This window comes from Hemicordylus capensis, chromosome 1 (assembly GCF_027244095.1).
Source record: "Hemicordylus capensis ecotype Gifberg chromosome 1, rHemCap1.1.pri, whole genome shotgun sequence".
Lineage (NCBI taxonomy): Eukaryota > Metazoa > Chordata > Lepidosauria > Squamata > Cordylidae > Hemicordylus > Hemicordylus capensis.
In genome coordinates, this window is record NC_069657.1 from 403,415,591 (window position 1) to 403,441,043 (window position 25,453).

At 42.7% G+C, this 25,453-nt stretch overlaps 1 long non-coding RNA gene across 1 annotated transcript; it reads left to right on the forward strand.

Moving 5' to 3' along the window:
- The first annotated feature begins 10,346 nt into the window (after positions 1-10,346).
- LOC128349511 (uncharacterized) lies at positions 10,347-25,240 on the forward strand. The gene is made up of 3 exons (XR_008318837.1): positions 10,347-10,416; positions 13,321-13,465; positions 25,020-25,240. It is a non-coding gene; the product is annotated as an uncharacterized LOC128349511 (long non-coding RNA).
- Positions 25,241-25,453: the final 213 nt, after the last annotated feature.

A 25,453-nucleotide genomic window follows, 5' to 3' on the forward strand; every position in this document is an offset into this window, starting at 1 on the left:
TCTCCTGTTAACAACCACTTCTTTTCCTCCCAAACCCATGTTTTTGTGCATATCTTGATAGAACAGTGAAGAATAATGTAAGGCTCTGTCCACCCCAGTACTGTAGTTGTGTGCATCTTCATTTGTTCTAACGGTTGGTGCTGGGATCAGTCGAACAATTCCCTATCTTTCTGCCAAGATTTTCTTTGGGAAAATGTAATAGTGCATCATTAGCCCATGTGGCCATACTTTTTGATAATTGACTGCTTGCCTATTAATATATGCGGAAGATGATAGTACCGCTCAACAAAAGGCAATTAAATGGACTGACTGTAAAGCATCTTTGATTGAAGCAACAGTTCATAGGATAAATGTACAGACCCTATCTTGTCTCTTGGGAGGGTTCTGGGATCTGGCCCCAATCCAAAGCAGCCATTGGTGCTTATCTACCAGTTCTCCCACTCTTGCATTGTCCTGCTAAATTGCACAAAGGACTTCTTTCACTACAGAAATAGTGGTGGCACATTACACGGCATCCTGATTGTTGGTCTTGGAGTGAGGAATATCAATGCAACTCCCTTGCAGCAGTGAGAATGTGTAGGACTGAGACAGATATCGCTACCCTCTTTAAACAAAATATTCTGCTTTTAATTACTACAGCACAGATGAAATACAGCAACTAAAGACAGACAAAAGGATGAGGTTGCCAACTATGGGCAGGGCAGTTAAGTGGTAGGAACTCTAAGAGTAACCAAGTGTGAGCAGAAACTAATTGTGGTTCATTGCCGCAAAAGCTTGTGGCAGCTGCAGTTTGTGTGTGTTAGAGGAATGTCTGCATGTGTTAAAGAATGTTTTGCATTTTATTTATTATTTTATTTACCATATTTGTATACCACCTGATATGTGTATCTCTAGGCGGTTTTGATGAGGTCAAAAATAAAAAAATGATGTCAGTGTGACATGGCAAGGAGTTTTCCAAAGGTTCATAAACAGATAATTTCAGGGCCAATGGCTTACATGAGATATTTATACCACACTTCTAAACACACTCGTTCAGGGATTCTCAGCCTTGGGTCTCCAGATGTTATTGGACTTCATCTCCCATAATCCCCAGCCCCAATGGCCTTTTGTTGGGGATTATGGGAGTTGAAGTCCAAGAACATCTGGGGACCCAAGGCTGAGAACCCATGCACTAGTTGACATCCAAAACAATTAACTGCTTGCAAAACAAGCAAAGTTGCATGAGTGCAAGAGGATGGCTCCATTACGCTAAAACGAGGATTTGCAGAAATGCACTATGGTGCTCTCTCACAAACGTTCCCATTAAAACAAATGAGGCATGCTGCAGCAGTGTAATGTTTGTGCAAACTAGTCTGACTTGTGGTTGCATAACACTAGCCTGGAAAGCAGGCTCCAGAAATAGCACAAGTAGCTTTGCACTAGTGTACAGCTTTGCACTAGTACAGCTTTGCACTAGTGCAGTCCTCCCACATGCAGTGTATTGCTCTGGATGTTGAGCACTTCCTTGGGCTAAGTGCAGTGGATGTCAATGGAACATCCAATATGAGCTTTATAATACAGTTAACTCTATGGCCACTGGTTTTAATAGAATGTCTTCATCAGCCAATGAGGAATCATTCTCAGTCAGTAAAGAATTTAGAGAGTTTTTGCTAAAGAAGAGAGTGACACAAGGTAGTTGGACAATTAAGAAGGCAAGAACAACTGAACTAGCAGAAACAAATAAAATAGGAGGCTCATTCACACACATATGCAACACTCATACGAGTGTACATTGTACATGTACAGATCTGTACAGAAATACAGTCACATGTTATGTTGATCGCAGGTACAGAAGTACATTTCCTATCTGTATAATGCATTTGAATGGCCTGTATCATTTTTAAAATGAACACAGGTATAGTCATTCACACAAACACACATGTATGAGTGCACAGACACACTCATATGTCATAATGTCTGAATCGGGTCTGGTGAGCCAGGGATGTGGAGATTTTCTAAGGAATGAGTTTCAATTAGAGATTAATGGTGGATTCATATAGCATTGAAAAGATACAAGTTATACCTGTGAGAGTGACAAACTGGATGACCAGTTGGTGGAAAAGACTAGTGGGAAATTCCCTGTCCAGCTGTGGATATAAATTTTATATGATTGCTGATTTCCTGTGTGTCAACCCTTCATGAAAAAGACTCATTTTAAAAATTGATTCAAGGATACCCTTTTTCACTGTAGGAGTATCTTTATCCTGGCAAGGGCTTCAGACAAAAAGAAAGGAACCCCTTTGCTTTAACACAGCCATCATAAATACATTTTTGGTATCTGTCCTGGGGAGGATCTGCCTGGCTCCATCTTTGCTTGCCTTCCAATGGGTAGTCAAAATTGTTACTTACTTCAGCAGGAGTTCAGATATTTTAATGGAACATTTTAAGTTCTGAGCTGTCCTCAAATTTTGAAAACTTGATTTTGAACATTTTAATAATACAATATTTATGCTCATAAGCATAGCAATTGATGAGGTTAGATGTGATGGTACAGATTTTTTTGACATCTTGACTGAAGGCTGAGTGCATACATAATATTAAAGGGGAGCTATAACTCAAATTATAGTCACAGGCCTGCTCGGCTTTGGTTCCTCCAGCTGTTTTTGGACTACAACTCCCATAATCCCCAGCCATAATGGCCAAATCCAGAGATTATGGGAGTTGTATGCCAACAACTGCAGGAGGGCCCAAGTTGAACAGGCCTAGTCAGTGAGGTTGTTTTGCACAACCAAAAATGTGATGGGACAAGTGTCCTACCCAGGTTTGGGCACTGTGTATGCTCCCGATTTTTGGTTGTGTTGGAGCAAAGAACCAAGTGGGAGGAGGGAGAAGTGATTGTGTGAGAGACAGGAGCTAGGTAGGACAGCTTGTCCTCCTACCCTGGTAAAATACTGGGTATGAAAGATAAGTAGGACGATGCTGTCCTACTCAGCTGTTGTCTCCCTCCTCCTACTTAGTTGTTTGCTCCCACACAACTGAAAATTGGGAGCATGCACAACTCCCAAACAGGGCTAGGACACTTCTCCTACCCCATCTTTGGCTGTGTGAACAGTGTCACTAAGTAGCTATTTCAGAACACCTGGTTCATCATTTTTATTTCTAGTCTGCCAGATCTGCTTTTGTTAGGAAAGGGAACCATTTTTCGAGAAGATTGGTTAGCATGATATGCACAGTCATGGCGTCATAAGCTTCCAGGGCAGGACTGCCGTGAAGCCAAAAGATAGTCATGACTCTTTTAAAAACCAGCAGCTGCACAAGCTGTGTTGCTGTATGTTTCCCCATTGTTGTGAATGGGGATAGGTGCCGTAATGCTGCATCTTCAGCTCTTTTAGTGTGCACATCATGTCAGCCGCTGTCTTTATATTTAGGATTAGCTGTTGCTTTCAGTTGGATCGAGTTTTTATCTTTGTTAAATATATCCTGTATCTTGTTGTATCATCCTGGCACTGAGGGTGGCCTAATGTTTCCATTTTAATGCTATTTAAAATGTAGATGCTACCAAGAGAAGAATAATTAAATGCCTCCTAATTGCAGGAAAACTTTCTAAGTCAAGGATCCACAACAAATGCTGTTTTATGTTTGTGTTTTAATTAATTCTGATTGTACTTACTGATGTTTTATGAATGTTTGTTAGCTGCTTTGATGATTTTTAAGATGGAAGAGTGGGATACAATGACTGAAAATAAATGAATGAATAAATCAATATTTGTTGTTCAGCAGGGTGTAGCATCTAAGCACTCCTTGGGTGTCCAGTAGAACTATGTGCAGGGCCTGACCATAGAACTCACAGATATGCAAACCAAATTCTACTATAGACAATATACTTTACTAGTTTCAACTAGATTTGAAACTGAAAGAGAATTGAGCTATAGCATATGTGTCCACTTGGGAATTTTTCCAAAGAGAAGACAAAAAAGAAGCAGAGTCCTTCCTTGGCTAAAGAAAAAGAGATTTTGACAAATTCTTTACAGCAGTATATTGGCTAGCAGCAGCTCTATCTACCATGCTAGGTAATAAAGAATCTAGCAATCTCTGGTCATCCTTACCTGAAGTGTTCCTTAAGTGGGTTTCTGCTGAGTCCTCTACTTTTGGGTGGGTCTTTTCTGGGTAGGCTTTGTTCTCCTACTTTTTTTCTTCTTCAATTACCACTATATTCCAGGGTGGGTTTTTTTTTTTCTTCGTTACTTGTTTGATTATATTTGGCTGTTTGCTTGTGTTTGATGTTTTATACCTTATTGTTGTCTACATCCATTAGAGAGGCATGACCAGCTTTCCCCTGGAGGCTTTACACACAGGGCTTCTATCCCAAATCTCCTTTGGGAGAGATTGTGTGTGTTCACACACCAGCCAAATTTACCCCGAAGTCCCTTCAAGGTCCTTGGACCCACTCCACACACAAGTTGGGCTTTGTCTTGAGAATTCTAGCTTATCTCAAGGTATTTCTGGTTTTTTTTAAATGCTGGTTTTTTAAGCTACTTTTTCTGAAGACGCTGGAGTAAATAGGGAGAGGCACGGACATAGAATCATTAGCATGATCAGAAGGAAACTCTCTTTACAAATGCAGATGTAGCTTTTCAGTACTCTCCCCGTCCTGCCACCACCATTGGCTAGAAGAAAAACATCTGAATTTGCATTAAAAAGCAAACCCAAGAGCAGAGGGGAGGGGCTGCTTCCCTCAATGCCTTGAGTGTACTTCAAAGTGGCTTCACTCAACATTTACCCCCTCAGCACGAAGCCATGTGCAAATAACTCCCAGGTATAGGGGGAAAGATCTTTAACCTGATTGGCTCTGTCTCATGGAGTGAGTAGGGGGAGCAACCTGTTCAAGGATACCCTCTTGTTCCATTGTACAGAAGGAATGTATCACATTAAGTCCCAACATTCTAATCTTATAAAGTTAGAAAGCTCAACTTTTAAAAACATCTAATCATTTGTTGAGTATGTAAACAAATCAGAGGTTGGAATGAGGTCACAGGTTGTTAGGAACCTAGGAATAGAACAAAATAACAATAGAAACCTTGGAACATAACAAAATAAAAACCAAAGGCAAAAATGGAAATTATCAAGCAAGCAACACAGGGAATCTATCTATCTATCTATCTATCTATCTATCTATCTATCTATCTATCATACCACCTGATATATGGATCTCTAGGCATATTAACCAGCTGCTCCAAGCATTTGATTTCCCAACTGTATTTCCCCCTTTGCACACTGACCAACAAGAATACAGTTGGACAGAGATGGGGAACATAAGTGTTATTCAAGCAAGGGTCAGACAGAATAGAAATGATGGAAGTGAAGGGGGTACAAAAAGGAAAGGGAGAAAGACAACCAGCAACACCAAGTCCCCTTTAAATGTGGAGGAGATGGGACAAGGGAGTTTTGCTGATTAAGAAACCATAACAGTTAGTAACACTCTCCAGCTGTAGGAATGAAAGGACTGCTCTGGGATTCATTAATATGAGAAAAGTCCTCCAGTCCTTTCTTGGGGAGCTCAGACAAATACTGAGATCAATTAAAAATTGGGGAGACGGCGCAGGCAAGGAAGATTATTTTAACATCTGGCCTGTGTGAAATACATTCTTTAAAACAATGGCTGGCCCCTTCTGACAGCACAAGCTGACCCTCAGCAATATTTCTTTGCTAGTAGATACGTCTAAGGCCTAGTTCTCAGTGAGGTAATAAACCTGTGACTGGGGGCTGTACCACTTCATATTCAAGGTGGAGGCTCTCATGGTGGAATGTTCCTACTTTTTTTTTAATCCATCCACAAAGAAAAGTAACATGTCATGAAGAAGATTAGGCTAGAACCCTATATACACTGGATTACATGCTAAGCACCTTACATAAGGAGCAAGTAAACTAGCACATGTGGGTACACTTTTCACTTTTCTCCCCTCCCCACAAAAGCCCAGTTTGCTTGTAGGAATATGTTCCTAAGGGATGTGCAGCCCTGAGGAACATATTTCTACAAATATGCCTTGAACAAGGCTTTGCGGGCAGGGGAGAGAAGCAAAAATCATGTCTACATCCCCTTCCTCACTTGCTGCCCTGTGGGTCAAGCCTTGCTCTGACCTCATAAGGGTGCATACATGTCAGCCATTGTATGGAGGAGCATTCAGTCCTGTGAGCCCATATCTGCAATTTGAAGTATATATATATATATATATACCTGCAGCCCACAGGTATATATCGCCTCACATATGCGAGAAGTTACCATGTTAGGGTGTTCTGAGAGAAGCAAGAATAGGAGCCTGAGTTGAGCTGCAGTGGCATCAGACTGGAACCTTTACTCTGATTTAAAGGCCCACTGGTGAAGACGCAAATTTAATAATGAAATGATTGTGAAGCTGAGACATTTGTTGGTGGATGAGCCAGAGAACATTTGCTGAATTCAGTGTTCTTCCTGACAGAGCAAACCAAAGCTGACCTTGGTACAAAAAGGCAAAGACCTCATCATTTTTCTTAGCCAATCTAATCTACACTGAGGCCTGTTCTCTTGCTGCCTGACACTCCAAGGGGAAGCCATTTTAATTGTTCACGATGTACTATCACATTTCAGTTTTCTAAAAACTGGAGTGGCAGGGGGAGGGAGATGTTGGAAATATTACACTAAGGATTTTTAAAGATATGTGCAGTTGTCAACTAGCCATTCTTTTTATTAGCCCAACCAGTAAAGCCACATTCTGGCAGGTAACCAGAGTGTGGTCTAAAAAGCCAGTAGACTTCAGGACATGTGGTGACTGGAGCATGTAATCCATTCTGGATAACTCTATTTGGGTTAGGGGGGAAATTATCCAACAGATTCACTAGTGATTCTGAGGATTTTTCAACACTGCTTTGCAGTATATATTTCTGTTTGCCAGCTGATCCAATCTGGGAGTGGGTTACTAAATGATGTCTTGTTCTACAATCGTGTCTGTAATGGTTCTCCTTCATGAGTGGGTGAATGCACTCTAATGCACAGAATGCTGTCCGGTGAATGTGGACTGAAGCTCCACAGATTCAGACCACAGGCCCATCAGACTCAGTACTGTTTATACTAACTGGCAGCAGCCCTCCAGGGTCTTTGCAGTTACTAGTACTGCTTTTCTTCTGGCTCCCAGAAGCCTCTCTGCCTGTGTTTGAAACTGCCAGCATATGGGTCTCACTTTGGACATGCTCAGGAGCCTCACAGCATCATGAGTTCTCTGTTTGTTGGCATATTGGGGAACAGTCACTCAGTAGGCAGTGGGACAGTTACTCCTAGATTTAGCAGCTGCAAAAGAGCCAAATTGAAAGGGAGCTCACCTCGCGCCTTCCCCATGCTGGGATACCTGAGTAGAATCCTGAAGTTAACTCACAACGTTGACTCTCCATTCAAGGTCTCTCTGCACAATTGAGCCTCCTTCGGTTTACCTTCCCTCCATAGATGCCTCAAACAAGCTAAAAGCCAATTATCTCAGCAAGGAAGTCAGATATGGCTTCCCAAATGCACATTCCCTCAGCAAAAGAAGGTTGGAGTGGGCAATAGGAACTCAGAGATGTACCCATTAAAATGCTGATTAGTGTACTTGGGGGTTCCAACTGAAAAGAGGTCCCATTTTTTTTCATGTTCCAACCACTCCATTTGCATTATCCTATGCACACATTGTGTAGTAGTGCAGCACAACAGACAAAACAATGGGATCTTTTGAGATTCCCTGAAACTTTCCTAGCCAAGAAAGATCAACTGGAATATAAAAAATGTAAAAAAAAGGAAAAGTAAAAAATGTCTCTTCAGGACACATTTTGGGCTATATCTGCCCCTGGATTCATGAGCCAGTGTGCTCCCCTTGGTCCCCAGTGCTACCCACACTTGGTTACCACCTTGTGGAGTCACCCATTACTTTGATGCTGCAGCGGACACATGCTATACTACTTTGCTGTGTTTTGCTCTGTGGGCCACCCTTGATTCCAGGTCCTAGATTGTTTCCATTGCCAGATCCGATCTGCACTGTCCTCCTCGCTAACACCGGGAGCTGGCTTCACGAGAACAGACGCCTTTTGGATCCATCCCTGCTATCTAATTCCCTTGATTCTTTGCTACTTGCTGCTCCTTGGTCTACCCCCAAGGAAAGAGGTCCACCAATCGCTCCCGAGCCACAAGGGTTCATCTGCTACTGAAGGAAGAAACGAGGTTGTATGATAACTGTTGTGTCCCCATCTGGGCTCCCTCTATCCCTGTCTCTCTCTTTTTAAATACAAGAGCCTGTTCCTCTGAGCCTCCTTTCTCTGGTCAGCCTAGAAGCTTTAATTTGGACATTAAGCTACATTTCTTCTTAGCAATTGTATGGTTAATCTTGTAGTGTATTGTTGGTAATAATATTACTCATAGTGACTCTCTTATTCCATTATACCCCTTACCCTCAAATAAAACCTCTGTTTTTGAACATCTTTTTCTCAGCCAGTCATTTTCCTGTAACCAACACTTTGCATTACATTTATTCTGACATGGAACTGCTCCACTCTGAGCTAATTTCCCCACACAAAGCCTGAACACAGTTTTTGGGGTGTTTACCAATCTCCCCGGGGCAGTTCCATTAACATTGCATGTAATGTGCTCTACCACTGAGCTATGACTTCTCCCCGTTTAAAGACATGCCCAGCCATGAAACTCACCATATTCTCAAACTGTCTCTATTTATGATGGACTATTTTATTTCACCTATTCCTGCTGAATTACTATCTCTCTTTGGTCCCTCTTTTTGCCTTTTGAGGATTCCTTGTTAACTCCAGCAACTCACACTAAATGTATAATTCGGTTGACTCCCCAGAATCTCTAGAAGTTACATTTTATAGTGAAGAACAGATGCATAGTCCCTACTATCAATGAATACTAACACACTGTGCACTACACAACCATCCATTCCATACTGTAATGGGGAAGGTTAATGTCTGTATTGGTAACTGGTTAAAGAACAGGAAACAGAGGGTGTGAATAGACAGACAGCTTTCACAATGGAGGGAGGGAAGAAGTGGGGTCTCCCAGGGATCTGTACTGGGACCAGTGCTCTTTAACTTGTTAATAAATGATCTAGAAGTTGGGGTAAGCAGCAAGGTGGCCAAATTAGCAGATGATGATGATGATGATGATGATGATGATGATGATGATGATTATTAATTCAATTTCTATACCGCCCTTCCAAAAATGGGTCAGGGCGGTTTACAAAGAAAAATAACAAACAAATAAGATGGCTCCCTGTCCCCAAAGGGCTCACAATCTAAAAAAGAAACATAAGACACACACCAGCAACAGTCACTGGAGGTACTGTGCTGGGAGTGGATAGGGCCAGTTACTCTCCCCCTGCTAAATAAAGAGAATCACCATGGTAAACGATGCCTCTTTGCCCAGTTAGCAGATGACACAAAACTATTTAGGGTAGTGAAATCAGATTATGAGGAGTTCCCAAGGATCACTCCAAACCAGGTGAGTAGGCAAAAAAATGGCAAATGTAGTTAAATAAGTGTAAAATGATGCACATGGGGACAAAAAGACCCAGCTTCACATATACACTGTTGGGGTCTCAACTGTTGGTGACTAATCAGTTCAAGGATCTTGGGGTTCTGGATGACTCAGCATGTGGCAACTGTGAAAAAGGCCAATTCCATGCTAGGAATCATTAGGAAGGGGATTGAAAATAAAACTGCTAATACTATAACGCCTTTATACAGATCTATAGCATGGCCACATTTGGAGTGCTGTGTACAGTTCTGGTCACTGTATCTCAAAAAGGGCATTATAGAACTGGGAAAAGTGCAGAAGAGTGCAACCAAGATGATCAGTGGCCAAGAGCACCTTCAATTTGAGAACAGGCTAGTTCAGAAAAAAGCTGAATTAGGGAGATATGATAAAGGTCTATAAAATTATGCATGTCGTGGAAGAGAGAATGTTTATTCCCTCTCTCACAAAACTAGAACCAGGTGTCATCCCATGATACTGATTGGAAGGACTGACAAAAGGAAGTACTTCTTCATGCAGCACATAATTAATGTCGAACTCTCTGTCACGGGATATGGTGATGGCCAGGTCTGTCAGTAGCTACTAGGCCACCGCCAGCCTCAAAGGCAAGATGCCTCTAAATACCAGTGGAAACAACATCAGAGAGGGCATGCCTTCATCTACCATTTGTGGGCTTCCCAGAGGTATCTGATAGGCCACTGTGAGAGATAGGATGCTGAACTAGATGGACCTTGGGCCTAGTCCAGCAGGGCTGTTCTTATGCTGTGTATATTTTGAACTGCTGAAAAATTATTGTTGAATAATTACTTTTTTCTAGTATAACCTAAAGAACCTGGCTTTTACATTGATAGAGGACGGGCAATTGCAGAAAAAATTTATACAGGATCCAGAAGGTAGAGTAGAGCTTTCAGTATTGTGTAATAGTGGGGAGGGGCACATTCAAGTACTGATTCTGCATATGAGAATTGTGGTATTGCAAGCTTGTCAATTTTTTATTTTAAAGTGTTGGAGGAAACAAGTTCACTAGGTGGTCTTTGGCATAACATTCTTAGCTGAGCCTACTCTGTAGACAGTGTGGATCATACCCTGTGAGGAAGGCTTCTGTTTGTCTCCATGATTGCAATCACTCATATGATTCCATAAAAATCCAAATACATTTGAAAACTGAGATCAATCAGGTGGCTAGCAGATATGCTAGTTCAATTGGAGAAGAGGACTGAGGAGAGGATTACAAATATGATGGATATTTATCTACCACTTTTCAACAAAAGTTCCCAAAGTGGTTTCCATAGATATAAATTAATAAATTTTTAAAACGGCTCCCTAACCCCAAAGGGCTCACAATCTAAAAAACAAGCAAACACACAAGACAGACACCAGCAACAGCCACTGGAGGGATGCTGTGTTGGGGATGATTAAGGCCAGTTGCTCTCCCCATGCTAATTAAAGAGAATCGCTACTTTTAAAAGGTGCCTCTTTGCTCAGTTAGCAGGAAATAACAGAAGAGCTTCAACAACAAAGGATCCTAGCACATTCAAAAGGCCACATAATTCTTCGGAAATTCCCTTGTCATTTTTAAAAAAAAATTCAAATAATATCTAAGTTCAACAGGAGTATTCCTGGTGTCTTATAGCTGGGTTCAGAACCTATGGCTGCAGGAATCCTGGCAGATATCATGATAGCCCCAAGAAGGAAATGTTAATTCAACACTGACTGAAATACTTCATAGGGGAGTTGCCTGAAGAAATATGTCTTCACTAGGAAGCCTAAGTTTATATTTTCCATCTCTCATATCTTTGTCCAGACAGGAACTTTGCTTTTGTTCCAGAACATGTGGGCAGTAGTACCCCTAATGAACATTTATGCTTACCTGATAGGGCTACCATCTGGACAGAATGTTAGTGGTCCAGACTGACTAGTACCATCTTGGTGTGCTGCCAAAACTGAAGGATGCAAAGCCAGAAAAGAAAGAGGTCCTGCAGAGCTATTCTTGCTATTGGTGCAAATGCATGAGCTATCATATTTATTTATTTGTTTGTTTGTTTGATTGATTTTTAGACTGCCCTTACAAAATAGCTCAGGGTGGTTCACAAACATCAAAGACCCTTTAAAACAATTTAAGAGCACTGGAAGGCCAGGCCGAACAGGTAGGTCTTTAGGGCTCTTCTAAATTCCAATAAAGAATTCAAAATTTATCATAGTGCCTAGATGCATGAGAAGGCATCATGTGGTGATGGTGACTGCATTTTTAGTCTAGTGTTCATGACAGTGGGGTGAATGCTGTACACTGAGAATGCATGAACACCCTGTCGGCCCTTAACAGGGGTCCTTACATGTCTTGTGCCATTTTGCAGGATACATTCAACGGGAGGCTGTTTTCACAAGCAGCCAAGCCCAGGCTTAGGCAGACAAGCCTGGGTTTGGCTGCCCATGAGAACCACCAGGATCCACATCCTGCTCCAAACCTGGCTTTAACAGAGCAAGCATGGGTTGCAAGCAAGGGCTTGCAACCTGCATTGACACAGAGATGGGTGCCTAGAGCACTTGTCCCCCAGGGAATCCCCCAATGCATCCTGCTCATCACGCAGTGCATTGTGGGGTTCCCCCAGCCTCAGCAACACCTTGCTGGTTGCTGCTGCAGTGATCATGTGTGTGACAGAACAGCACGATTGAGGCCAGTCTAGGATTGTCTGTAGGGAAGGTAGGCTTAACCTTGCCTCCCGCACCCCACCCAATCATGAATTGTCCCTTTAGCTAAGCAAGGTCCACCCTGGTTGCATATGAATGGGAGACTAGAAGTGTGAGTGCTGTAAGATATTCCCTCAGGGATGGAGCCACTGGGAAGAGCAGAAGGTTCCAAGTTCCCTCCCTGGCATCTCCAAGATAGGGCAGAGAGAGATTCCTGCCTGCAACCTTGGAGAAGCTCCTGCCAGTCTGTGAAGACTATACTGAGCTAGATAGACCAATGGTCTGACTTAGTATATGGCAGCTTCCTATGCTCCTATGTTCCTATCATACTGAAGGCCCCTGAGTGTAGTATGCTAGACCCACTGCTGAGCACAGATACCTAGCCCAGAGCAGTTTCCCCTTCCACTGAATTATTGTCTTCTATTTCCTCCAAGACTGCCTCTTAACCAGCAAAATATCCGTAAGGCTGCCTCAGCCCTGTACTTTTGGTGGTTTGTGCAATTACCACAAAAGGCACTGCACCAACTCAATTCAAGCAGATTATTGCAAAACGTAAGTCGCTGACTTGATGTGCAGCCTCAATGGGGACAAGAGGGTATTGTGGCACTGCTGCTGTGACATGGAAGCACTAGACATCAGTTGTGTCAATAGTGTTACCGTAGTTTCTCCCATTGTGGCAAGTGGGGGGGAACTATGGTAATGCTGATAGTGAAACCGCCATCCTCCCCAGTGGCACCACTGCTTTTGTGCCCACAGCAGCAGTGCCATAATATCCTCCCATCCCCATGAAGGCTGCACCACATGTCAGCCATTGTCTGTTCCCAATTTGTTTTAAACAGCTCCTCAACTTTTAATGCAGGTCTGCATAACTTATGAGGCATCAAACTGAATGTAGTAAACTAACCATTGTGGTCTTACAACTGCTTGATGCAAACTCCCCCACTCCCCGCCCTTCCTTCCTTCCTTCTGCAATCCCAGCTTGGCTTTATTAAAGCCCTGCTGAATCACTGTCCATAGCTGGTGGGCTGCATTTACCCTGTGAGCTCCCAAGTTGTGCATTCTCAAGTTGTGCAGTTCTGTTAATGCATCATCTTCACTTTTCTCAACAGAACTATGCACCAGAAAATTAAAATGATGAATGAACCTGTATCTGGAAAAGTGCTACATTCTATCTATAGATGAGCTAATCTGCATTATTCTCCAACTACAGGACATATGTTAACAAGCTGAAACCTCCTGTCCTAACTATTTAAGGTAAATTCTATGTACGTTTTTTTATTTAGACAAATTAATATGAGGTTCAAAAGGTTATGTTTATATCACTTCTTACATTGCTTCATAATTAGGCCAGATTATTATAAAAGACAAATTTTCTGATCATATCTTGCAATCGTAATGTGAACTGCAAACATTATGCAGGAAGTGGAAATCTTGAGCTTATTTGAGTTTGGAATGTACATTTAGGAAGACCTTTGCGGACCTTGGTCTAAAAATTTGATAGCAGTTTTTATTCATCAAATTTTGTTGTCTGCTGAATAAGGTCCACTAGCTTTCTGAAGCACCCGGCCATCTGCATCCCACAATTGAGTTAAAGAACCAGCAGCACAGTAAGGGTCTTCAGAGCCTGCAAATGATATGGTAATATGGACCAGTATTCAAACCAGAGAAAGAATAGTTTCCATTCTTAAAGGCTGTTTCATTTTATGACCTAAGCCTTTTGGTGGGAAGAAAAATCCTCTTTTCTCTTTTCTTTGTCTTAATGGCAAAAGGAAATAACTAAGCTTCTATTCCCTGGCCAAAAAGCAGAGTTCACAATAGAGCCTATGTGTATACAGTTTGTGTGTAGGATCTAGTCAAACAGTAGACTGAACAGATGCAGAGCAGGGTGGATCCTCAAGTTTAGAATGTTATTGATCCAGGTGTGGAATGGAGAGAAGATTTGCTCTGTTACAGTGGAAGAGTGTTAGCATTCCAGTTTAGGACACAGCTGCACTTATACAGCGGTATGTAGACAGACTTGTAGCACTTTTCAATGCCAGGCTAAAGCAGCTATAAGAAAGAGCCCTCTACGAGCAACCTATGACACATTGCTACGTGAAAGGCCTCCAGTGTAGATGCTCCACATCACCACCACCACCACCACACTAAAAGGGTATTCATTTGCATGCCCATCTGCATGCTATATCTGCACATCAGGCTGGCATCCAATGGGGCACCAGATCAACAGCATACAAACAATGCTTGAGAATGAGCTGGCCTAAAACATGATGATGACCACATGGACTAAATATAAAGAGAAATGCTTTTTGTGTGGCAGAAGCATGTTTAAATTGGGCCTGAGATACGTTGGGCCTGAATGACATAAGACAGAGAATCAAAGCTGCCTCATAAGCTGAGCAGATAGAACTTGAGCTTACATTCTGTGCAGGCAGCAGCCCACTGATCCCAGAGTGGGGTGCACGCGGTGATTCTGTGCAACTCCATAGCCCATCCACGCTGCTAGGAAAAGCAGAGACTCCATGGCTACTATTTATTTATTTATTTATTTATTTTTTATCTATCATTTTTATATACCATATAAAATGACATATACATCTCCAGGCAGCGTAAAGGTAAAGTGTGCCATCAAGTCAATTTCGACTCCTGGTGCCCACAGAGCCATGTGGTTGTCTTTGGTAGAATACAGGAGAGGTTTACCATTGCCTCCTCCCACACAGTATGAGATGATGCCTTTCAGCATCTTCCTATATTGCTGCTGCCCGATAAAGGTGTTTCCCATAGTCTGGGAAACATACCAGCGGGGATTCGAACTGGCAACCTTCTGCTTATTAGTCAAGCATTTCCCCGCTGCACCACTTAAGGTGGTCCAGGCAGTGTACACAATCCAAATTACAATATAAAAAAATAAAACAAACAGTTTAAACAAAACAATTAAAAACTACTCTCAGAGTGAAACAAAGTAAGTTCACAAGATAAAAAGAGTTAAACCATTTAAAATTAATTCTAATTTAAAGCCTGAGAAAACAGATGTGTCTTACTCTGTGTGTGTATCTCCTTTAATTACAATGAAAATAAGATTTAACTATCCAATTAGTTGGATATCCAAGGGACACAGCCCAGATAGGATGTTAAAAACTCAATTGTTACCATCACAATCACATATATATATATAACATGATACTAAAATAGTCTCTATAGAAGTTGGAAGAAGTTGAATGTGCTGAAGGTTTCTCAATGGAGGTGAAAGAGAAATCACCAATGTACCTCCTTTGTCTGCTGGTTTGAAAATAATGTCCTCCTGTTGAGGTGATTCAACACTGCCCTTTTCTCTCTAGTAAGATTGTACCATGTCCTATAATTATGGTCCCCTAATTTTGAAACCAAACCTCCCCCATGACTATATCTTGAAAAACTTTAATATGTGCATTATTCGTTGAAGGATTAAAAGTGGATATAGGTTTGAAATCCATTATTTCTGGAGCGTGATCGTGGGTTATTCTTTTAAAAATCCTTCAATCTGATTTTACGAAACAATTGTTGAAGTTCCAACACAGTGTCAAATGAATTGTTTCTAGGCGTAGGGATAAATGATAAGTCCTTGTTCAAGACTTCAATTTCCACATCCTTTAATTGATAACTGGACTATCGTGGCATTCTCTGTTTGTAGAATGTTCTGTACTCCTTCATTCTGAGTCCTTTGTCTTGTATCCTGGCTCTGGGTTTGCCTAAAAATGGTCTGGAGAATCTATTATCCTGATGCCGTGGTCTATCATTGCCCATAGAATTATGTGCCTCATTGTCTTCCACAGGGTCTTCCATATCTGTACTCATATCTGAAGTAAGATAAAACTGATTTCCTTTAGCTACTCCGACTGTTCTTTTCTTTCTGCCATTAATACACTCGATCATTTTCATAATCCCTTAGATCTCTAATAAATTCGTTGTATTTAACCTCTTTGAGTTCCTTATATTGGGTTTCTAATTCTTTATCCAATGTCCCTGATTTCTCCTGAAATTCTCTGAAAGTTAAATCAACTGAAAGCGATCCAGTCTGACCACATAAGACTTGCTAGATACCTTCATAACAGACTCTGCCCTAATTGTAGAATCCATTTCAGCTCAAATACGAGAGATTTTGTCAAAGAGAAAAAATAATTAAAAGCATCACTGCAGGTAACCAGTGGTTCTAAATAAGGATATAAGGAGAAGGGGGCCTTCTCACAACCCTAAACCTTCTCACAACCCTAGGCCTTCTCACAACCCTAGACAACTCCACTGGATGTGAACTTGCGAATGCAATGTGAACCAAAAAGAATTGCTTCTTGTCACACGTATTGCCACAGCATAGATCTTCAGATATGCTCTGTGCTTTGACTTGGAGGATTCAAGTTGAGACTTTCTCCATTTGGGCTCTAGTCATCAACCTCGCCACTTTAGCTCCCGTAATTCTTCTGAATACCAATGGGGCTAATTCTGAAGTAGGTCAGAGAGGATGCTTAGGAGCAATTGTGTCTACTGCTCTAGTGCAGGCCTGTTCAACTTTGGCTCTCCTGCAGATGTTGGCCTACAGTTCCCATAGTCCTTGGCTATTAGCCACTGAGGCTGGTGATTATGGGAGTTGTAGTCCCAAAACAGCTGAGGGCCCAAAGTTGAGCAGGCCTGCTCTAGTGAGTTCATTATTCCAAATTTGCACCAGAGTACAACTGCGAGGGTTCTGTTCTGGAAAAGCCTCGCCATTGGTAAAGTCATGGTTGGCGAGCAATTGAAATCAACGGGAATCAGGGGGTTAGAGGAACTGCGGTTGCAAAAAGACCAAAAACCCAAAGGAAAAAATACCAAAAAATTACCAAAAATCACCTGAAATCCCTTAAAATCACCAAGAATAAGCAAGAGGAGTGAGCAAATTGAACCTCCGGGAAATTTCGGAAAAAACAAACCCCAAATTGCTTGAAGGCACTTTTGAACCCCCCCAAAACACTTGCTACAACAAGGACTCAATCTTTATTAGCCACAAAGCCTCTCCGCCTTCACTGGCAGCATGGATGGGCTTTGGAATCTCATGGAACCAACGCACATGCCCCACTCTTGGACTGGCAGGGTGCTATGCAGAATGTAATTTTCTACAGGTATTCATGAGATAGGAGAAAGGAACTCAGGATGTCAGGTTTGCTTCGACATGGAAATAATGCCCTTTAATTACAAGAACATGTAAAGCAGGTTCTGGTTATTTATTGGTAAGGGAAATGCTCTCTGCACATGCTTTCTCTTTTTGTTTATCTTTGTTTATATCCCACCAGACTAGTTAACAGTAGGCTCTGATGGCAGCAAACAAATATATCGTAAATAATCTTCATAAAAAATTCAAAAAGCATAGAAAGAACTCCACCAGTCCAGCAAACACCACACGCATGCATTAACAGTCTTCTCAGATAAGAACCTCTTTACTAGCCTTTTAAAAGTCCACAAAGAACCATCAAGATAAGCATCCCAAAGCAGGGAGTAACTTCCAGCAGGAGGGAGCTACCATGGAGAAGTCCCTACTCCACTTCACCATGTAGCTCAAAGAGGCCTAGAGCTGGAGCACATTGAAATATCTCAGAGTCCAAGGGGATACATATGGGATGATTTTGATTTTTTTTTAGGTTCTGCCACAGACCACACACTAGACTTTAAAGGTCAAGATCAGCATTTTGAACTCAGTAAAAACTAGTAGGGAGCCAATGAAACTCTCAGAGCAGAGCATCTACATGTTCTGTTCTGCTAGATCTTGTTAAAACCTGTGGCACCTTGGACCATTTAGGGAAGGGACTGCATTTATGGGAGAGGCTGTAATTCAATGGTAAAGCTTATGTTGCTCTGCATGTAAACAGTTTTAAGTTCAGTCACTGCCATCCTAAATAGGGCTGAGAAAGACCCCTGCATGTAACCCTAGAGAGCTAGCCTCTGCAAACTGAGCTAGATGGACAGACCAATGGCATTCATATGACCAGTTGCATTTTCAGAATACTTTTCAAAAGCAACCAGACTTGGTCTAATCCAATCAAGAGGTCACCAAGGCAGGTATGCTGGTATCTTTGGCCACAGAAGGCACTTGGGCCTCCAGGAACAGAGCTTAGAAGCCCTCTCTGGTATTGTGATTGCTTCACATGTTCCAGTGCTGATCCCAGGCTAAGCTCTGATGAGCCACAGGACTTAAAATAAACCCAGGGTGGGGTCATTTCAGCTGCAAAGGAATGAACTGCTTTGTGTAATCTTCAAAACCCCATCTTATTAGTGTTCAGTCTTGGCTCTGGGTTTCAGTAGTTGTTACTCCCCAAGCATTAAATAATACCAGTGCCTTATTAAAAACATATTTACCAAGGGTTTGCGGCAATTGAACACATATGCCCTCCCCCATGTGGGAGCTCAGCCTTGGTGAATATGGTTTCAATAAGTGAGTGGTATTGTGTTTACAGGCCATTACTGTGTTATTAAATCTAAAGGGGGGGCAGCCTACTTGAAATGGTCACTCCACTTGAAACAGCAGCTTCAAAAGAAATGGGCAGCTACAAGTGCAGCAAGAAACAGCAACCACACCAAAGAACTACTTTGGTACCTATACTTTTCTCATCCTAACTGCATGCAGCCCAAGCAGACATAGAGTGTCTAGAGTGCCCAACTCATGGCGGAATCCCTCAATGCACTGCGCTCATTGTGCAGTGCATTGTGGGACATCTGGAGGCCAGGATGCATTCTCCCAGTCTCCAGAATTCCATGCAGCTTGCAACAGGTCCAGTTGTGTAGGTGTGCAGGCCATGCAGCTGTGATCACCGCTAGATCGTCTTGGGGAAGGTAGGTGCTCTCCTGCCTTCCCCCCTTCTGCCCACCCATTCTGGCCCAGCAGAGGGTCATATGAATTACCTTTATTGTTGTTTCATTGCCGAATACTAGGCTTGTGCATTTTGATTTGGGTACAAACTGTTTTGTGCCCGAAAATGGCAATTTTGGAGGTTTTGTAACCAAAACAAAATCAAGAATTAAAAAACAGAGATTTTTGTTTCCAAACCAAAATGACTGTGTTTCGGACAGAATGCTTTGTTCTTTGGAAAAGCATTGCAATTGAAATTGACTTCTCTGACTCTCCCTCTCCAGCTGAGGCACTGAGTGATTAGCAGAAGATAAGATATGCAAAAAGCTTTTGAGCTTGAATGGTTTAGTTAAGTATGTGTTGTATTCAGTGTGATTGAAATGCAAACTGACCTTGCAAAGGGATTTGGAAGACAGCATTTTGAGACAGAAATATCCAAATATCTTTGGGAGCTCAATGCAATTCCAAAGCTCTTGCTAAGAGCCATGGTATAAATTGTGTGGAGAAGCTTTTCGAGAAGCTGGTTAGGAAAGTTCTGAAGTTACACAGGTTATTCTTTCCAAAGGTTTAGAAAGGATCTCTTGACTTGTTCAGGGGTCTTTTGAAGAGCTTTTTTGTTTTTCTTCTGATTTTTATGAGTTATAGTGGTGTCTAAGTTTTGTTGCCCAAGATGAGCAGTCTAATGTAATTTGTAATTTGGTGGGACATGATGTCTAAGCCAGTGTTTCACAACTTTTGCCATTGCAGGGACAGGTCATCCACATGGGACTACAGGAGACAAAAGGAGGGGGGTGGGGAATATCCCAATTTATTGACATCCCCAGGAATCTTAGTTACGTCTCTCTTTCTTGTAACCATGATGCATGGTTTTGCACTTTCTTAAATGCAGTGATGATAAATCTCAACAATTCTGAGCAGTAGGCTGATTTGTTTGGGCTACAGCTCACTCCACTTCAGTTAAATGAACATTTGAAGCTGTTCCATTGTACCAAGGCAGTTTTATTTTATTTCTATGTATTTTTTTACATTTTATATTCCGCTCTTCCTCCAAGGAGCCCAGAGCAGTGTACTACATACTTAGGTTTCTCCTCACAACAACCCTGTGAAGTAGGTTAGGCTGAGAGAAGTGAATGGCCCAGAGTCACCCAGCTAGTACCATGGCTGAATGGGAATTTGAACTCGGGTCTCTCTGGTCCTAGTCCGGCACTCTAACCACTACACCACGCTGGCTCGTTGGTCTATCTTGCTATCTCAAATAACCTGTGGTCACTGTTCCATGGGGAGGGAGTGTTTTTATTGAAAGATTGCTTGAATCCACAAATGGGTTGTGCTGCTGTGCTAGTGCCACAGGGACAGGATCACGCCCGCTGCAAAATTCTCAAATAACTGTGCCAAAAAATTAAGTGTCGTTGTTCATCATTCTCTTCACTCTTTCAACTTGCTTATGTGGGGCTTCAGGGGCAAAACTGTGGGTTGGGTGGCAGTGCCCCAAGGGTGGTGCACCCAGATTCCAAATAGGACAAAGGGCTGATTTCTTAGGAATTTTTGAGGTTTACGCATCTTTAAGATTTTTTCCCATAGGGAATAATGGAGGTTTCAGCAGCCCCATAACTCCACCTGGGGGGGCACTGGGATGGCCCGAAGTGAGTGGTGGTGTAGTCCACAGAGGGTGCCAACCACCCTCCTGGATTGCTAGCCCATTGGAGTACTGGGCTTTGTTGTTTCTGAGGTGTTGAGTTTAGATTCTCTGGTAGCAAATGAGATTTTTAATGAAAAACCATGAATCCATTCTCATATGCTACAAGAGAATCTACTCTTAGAACACCTCTAGAACAAAAAAACCCTGTACTTCATGGGTTGGCAACCCATGTGGGTGGTTGGCACCCTATGTGCACTACACTTCCACTTGCTCTGGGCCACCCCAATGCCCCTCAAGTGGAGTTATGGGACTGCAGAAACCTCCATTATACCCTACGAGGAAGATCTGAAAGATGTGTAACTTCATTAATTCTTTAAAAATCAGCCCTTTGACAAATTCCTCTGAAAAAAATGTGGTAGCTTCCTTGTATCAACTGGGCACTACCACCCACCACACTCCACTCTGGGCCACAGTTCCCCTGCCCCCACATAAAACTATACTTTTCCTGAAACCTCCATTATACCCTATGGGGAAAATCTGAAAGATGCGCAAACTTCAAAAATTCACCCAAAATCAGCAGTTTGCCCAATTCCTTTGAAATTTTTCTGGTAGCTTCCACTCATTGGGCACTATAACCCCCACCCACTCTTTTGACCATGTGACCCATTTTTAATCTGAATTAATTCAGATTCAGATTTGGATACAAAACAAAACTGGGGTGATTCGGAAGGCTTAATTTTGGACAAAATACAAAATAGGGTTGATTCAGATTTGGTACAAATCAAAAGAGAAGAAATACAACCCTACCTAATACAGTCTAAATACACCTAATTGCCTAATACAGGATAAAAATCTCTCGTGTTCAGGCCAACTTGGATTTAGACCCCACAATTACTGCAATGTCTGGATCAGAGGTGTCCAGTAACTACTCCTATGTGGTTAGGCTGGATCAGTTTCTGTTTGTGACTCGTGAGGATGTGGACAAGCTGCTTGGAGCGATGCAGTCTACCACTGGTTCTCTTGACCCTTGCCCGACATGGCTAATACAATCTGGCAGGGAGGTTGTTGTAGAAGGCCTAGTAGAGATCATAAATGCTTCTCTGAGGGAGGGCAGGATGCCTCCTTGCCTTAAGGAGGCAATTATTAGACCACTTCTGAAGAAGCCTGCCTTGGATTCCTCAGAGTTGAGCAACTATAGGCCCGTCTCCAACCTTCCGTGGTGGGGCAAGGTAATTGAGAGGGTGGTGGCCTCCCAACTCCAGGCAGTCTTGGATGAAACTGATTATCTAGACCCGTTTCAGACCGGCTTTTGGGTAGGCTATGGGGTGGAGACTGCCTTGGTCGGCCTGATGGATGATCTCTAATTGGGAATTGACAGAGGAAGTAATTGACTACTGCAATTAGATGATCTCTAATTGGGAATTGACAGAGGAAGGACTCTGTTTGTCCTTTTGGACTTCTCAGCGGCTTTCGATACTACTGACCATAGTATCCTTCTGGAGACTCTTAGGGGGTTGGGGGTGGGAGGCACTGCTTTGCAGTGGTTCCACTCTTATCTCTCGGGCAGATTCCAGATGGTGTCCCTCAGAGACTGTTATTCTTCAAAAAATGTACTTCGATATGGTGTCCATCAGGGCTTTGTATTGTCTCCAATGTTGTTTAACATCTACATGAAACCGCTGGGAAAGATCATCAGGAGATTTGTTGCAGGGTGTTATTAGTATGCTGATGACACCCATATCTATTTCTCCATGTCAGCATCATCAGGAGAAGGCATAACCTCCCTAAATGCCTGCCTGGAGGCAGTGATGGGCTGGACGAGAGGTAACAAGCTGAGGCTGAATTCAGATAAGACGGAGGTACTTATTGTGTGGGGTCTGAACTCAGGAGATGATTTTGATCTGCCAGTTCTGGATGGGGTCACACTTCCCCAGAAGGAACAGGTACAGAGTCTGGGAGTGCTTCTGGACACAAAGCTCTCCCTGGTGTCCCAGGTTGAGGCAGTGGCCAGAGGTGCCTTTTATCAGCTTTGGCTGATACGCCAGCTGCATCCATTTCTTGAGATAAATGACCTCAGAACAGTAGTACATCTGCTGATCACCTCCAAACTTGACTACTGAAATGCACTCTATGTAGGGCTGCCTTTGTACATAGTCCGGAAACTGCAGTTAGCAGCAGCCTGATTGGTCTCTGGGTCATCTCAGAGAGACCATATCACTCCCATCTTAAAAGATCTACACTGGTGTCTGGGCAAAGTACAAGGTTTTGGTTATAACCTATAAAGTCCTAAACAGCTTGTGCCCCGGGTATTTAAGAGAACGCCTTCTTTGCTCATTGAGATCATCTGGAGAGGTTTGTCTGCAATTGCCAGCAGCTCATCTGGTGGCTACTCAGGGACGGGCCTTTTCTGTTGCTGCCCTGAGGCTTTGGAACACACTTCCTGCTGAAATAAGAGCCTCCCCATCTCTTACAATTTTAAAGAAGTCAGTCAAGATGCATTTGTTCACCCAGGCTTTTCATTACACATTGTTTTAACTGTTTTAATTGTGTTTTAATAGTTTTAACATTTAAAATTTTAATGTGTTAATATTTTTATTGGTTTTTACCATCTTGTAAACCACCCAGAGAACTCGCATTTTGGATGGTCTTAAAATGTGATTAATCAATCAATCAATCCATGGTGTCCCGCATATAGAGGCACTCTTACCCTGGACCTTGGGGACCCGGTCCATGGCCTCCAAGGTCCTGCCGCCACCTCACCGTGCTGCTGCCACACGGCACCAAACCGCAGCCAAAAACTTCAAGCATTCTAGCCATGCCATGTGTGTGGCCAGGGTGTGGGGGTGAGCCAAGCAGTCATCAGAAGGTGGAGCGGGAGTGGCCACTGGGTTTGACCGTTCATCCCAGTGGCCTCTTCCACTCCGCCCGCCAATGCCACCTCCACCACGTGGGTGGGGGAGGCCTGCTCGGCTCACCCCACACCTGCGCACATGACACAGCTAGAATCCTTGAAGTTTTTGGTGCTGCCGTTGAGCGCCACGGGGCAGCGGCAGGATGGGGTGGTGGCAGGAGACCCCCCCTGGGTCTTTGGAGGCAGGTATAGGTTTAATTCTTTTTAAAAAATTAACTTCTCAATTTTAACTCACAGCATGGGGGCGGGGCTCTGAAGCCCTTCAGGTCCGGGCACCAAAACTACCTAGTTGCGCCTCTTCCCACATACTTCTCATATTTAGCCCTTTCATGAGAAACATCTGGATACATTTGGTAACTTGGGTACATTAAGGGACTAGATGCAGATATTAAAGCTTCCAAGAGGTTTCATCCAAACCACAAGTTCAGACTGTGTTGTAAAGGCTTTGTCATGATTTCCTGCCCACTCACACCATCTTTATCACAAGATGTGCCTTGCCACTGATTCCCTGAAGCTGCACCAAAATACACAGAGAAGAGAAACAGTTACCTTCATGTCCATGGGTAGTTTCTTTTGCAAGAGATGCCTCAAAAATTTGCATTGCTGTGCACATCTCATATTCAAAGATGAGGACATAATTTCCCTGTCCAAGATAGGAATTATACAGTTTGAAGGGAAGGAAGCCACATGGATTTGTCAGCTAAACTCAGCATATTTGCCAGTGCCAGGACTTTATTCATAAAATGAAAATTGCTTGCATCCCCCACCCTCCTCCTCTGCTACAAAGCAGGGTCTCTGCAATTCAACCCACAATCGAAAAGACCAAAAGTCCATCTATTCCAGCATTCTCCTTCCCATAGTAACTAATCAGATGCTTCCAGGAAGGACTGCATAAAGCAGTCTTTTTCACTGTAAGGCCTGGGGGCCACTGGTGGCCCCTGAATAATCTGTGTGATGCATTGGCCAAAGTTGAATATTCTGCACAGTCCCCCTGGAACCATGTGAAGATGACATCCCCACCATGCAAAGCTATGCTTTGGCTCTCCCATTCAAGGTGTGTTTGTGTCTGTGTGTTTGCCAAAGTGCCCCCTGCTTGAAAAATAGTGAAGATCACAGGCTTAAAGTCCGTTTTTTTGCCCCAGTGTCCCCCAATAGCTTGTACTCCATGGCAAATTGACTTTGAACATGGAGATTTCATATAGATTCCACTCAGGACTACTATCCATGAATTTGGCTATTCACCTTTGAAAGACACCTAAACTAGTGACCACCGTGACATCTTTGGCAGTTAATTCAATAATTTAATGATGCATTGTATGAAGAAGTGTTTTCTTTAGCCTACCCTTATTCTCCTGCCAATCAATTTCATTGGATGGCCCTCAAAGCTTATTCTTAGGTTTGTTTCCTACAGCACAAGAATTTTCAAACAGAAAGAAAGGAAGGGGAAATGAGAATGGACAGAAAAAGAAAGAAACAGGGAGAGAGGAAAAGGGAAGGAAGGAGGAAGACAAAAGAGGAAGTAAGAAAAATGAAAGCCCCTTTCAAAGAATGGGAAAGAATAAAGGAAGGCTTTGATATACTGTTAATATCATATAAGATTATGATGATTGAAAGGAAATGGTGGCTCATGTACTGTGCAAAGTTCCGGGCATGTTGTAACAGAACATGCGTACAGTAATGCAAGAGAACTCTTTGAGCAAATGCAAATTTGCACAGAGTGGCCATTATATATAATGGCTTCACTGTCATGCTGTGCAATTTTTGCATCTGCACAAAGAGCGCTCATGCACTACTGTACGCATGTTCCATTACAACGTGCATGGAACTTTCCACAGTATGGGGAGC